Genomic DNA, 1,640 nt, shown 5'->3' with positions numbered 1-1,640 from the left:
ATAAATATTGATATTAAAATAAATATTGTATTTTCTTTTGTCAATTTATTGTATTTTCTTTCTTTCCTGAAATTTAATAAAAAAATTATTTTCTAAATAAATTTCAATTTTTCTATATGTTTTAAATTCTATACTGTCATATTTCTGTATCATCATCCGCATATTAATTGATGTCTTTTTAAATATCATAGGAGAGTAATTTATCGATACAGGGTTAGTTAAAAGCGAAAGCTTTTCTTTATCAACTGATGTAAATAGAGCTTACGAAAGCTTCGCAAGTTTTACGATCATTTCATCTTACCAATAGCGAAAAACGATTTAAATTCTCCAAAATTTCTCTTTTAGCAGCTTTAGGCAAAATATGTGTAATTACTCTACTGTTATCAGTTTAAATATATGCAAGTATCTGTCATCTTACACACATACACGCACATAAATATGCATATTTTATTGAACAATTGATTTTATTAAATTTAAGATAAAAAGTAGAGTTGCTGTTATTACATGCACAACGTAAAATATCATAGTGCTGCCTTTTAAATATTTTTGCATTCTGGGCAATCTGTTATATTGAAGGATGATGATAGAATAAAAACATTGTTGTGTTAGTATAAAGTTGGGAGAAACGAGAGTGCTTGTTAAAAGTTACTATCACGTTAAAAGTTTCAGCGATATCCATCATAATCAATATTTATTTTAATAGGAAAATACGGCCCATAAAATCTGTCTATCAAGTCAGATATGAAATACACATAACTTCTATGAGTTGGAGGTACATCTAAATTAGATGCACGTGCATCTCTGCAATACTTCATTATATTCAGTAACGTTCGCGCGGTATACCATATTTTCTATAGTGTCCGTTTTATATCCGCAGCGTCTTCTCATTCTCCGCAAAATCTCAAATAAGCAAGTTATGAAAGTTTTTTTATAGTTAAGCGTATACCGAACAGGTGTCTTGCAACGGAAACTTAAAAATTTGCAACAACCGCGAGCTCTCTCTCGCGAAATTTACATTTACAAAATAAATTAATATTTTTTTCGCTGATTATTAATATCGATGTATGTATGTATGTAAAATTGATTTTATAAACAGTGATTGCCTGTAAATTTCTTTCCTTTTTTAATAATTATTTATCGCAATTATAGTTAAAATGTTTAAATAATTAACACACAAGATGAACTTTATCTTTTTTAATCTGCCGTAAATTGAGATGCATTAAACACAGAGGTATATTGATCTGAGATATGACCTCATACTATCTTGCATTTCTCTCTCTCTCTCTCTCTCTCTCTCTCTCTCTCTCTCTCTTTCTCTCTTTTTATCCATGTTTTTAGCCTCTTACCCTTAATGGTGCCTTTCAGATCCACTTAAAAGAATGTTTATAAAATATGATGGGCGCGGCAGAAAACTTAGACTGTAGGCGATGGTCGGAAGAGGAGATGGCACGATGCATGCGACGCAGCGACCATAAGCCGGCTTCGTCAAAGTTATCGAAGAATTTATCGCGACGACGAGGTGAGATATAAACTTTTATAACGACGTATAAATCGCTAGACCACGATCGATCGTTTGCGGATGGCTTTTTGTAGCTTATGAATATTTCTAGCGCGATCACGGAACTTGTACACCGCGCATC

The sequence above is a fragment of the Cataglyphis hispanica genome, chromosome 4 (genome assembly GCF_021464435.1).
Source record: "Cataglyphis hispanica isolate Lineage 1 chromosome 4, ULB_Chis1_1.0, whole genome shotgun sequence".
NCBI lineage: Eukaryota > Metazoa > Arthropoda > Insecta > Hymenoptera > Formicidae > Cataglyphis > Cataglyphis hispanica.
Note: the sequence above shows the minus strand (reverse complement) of the source record.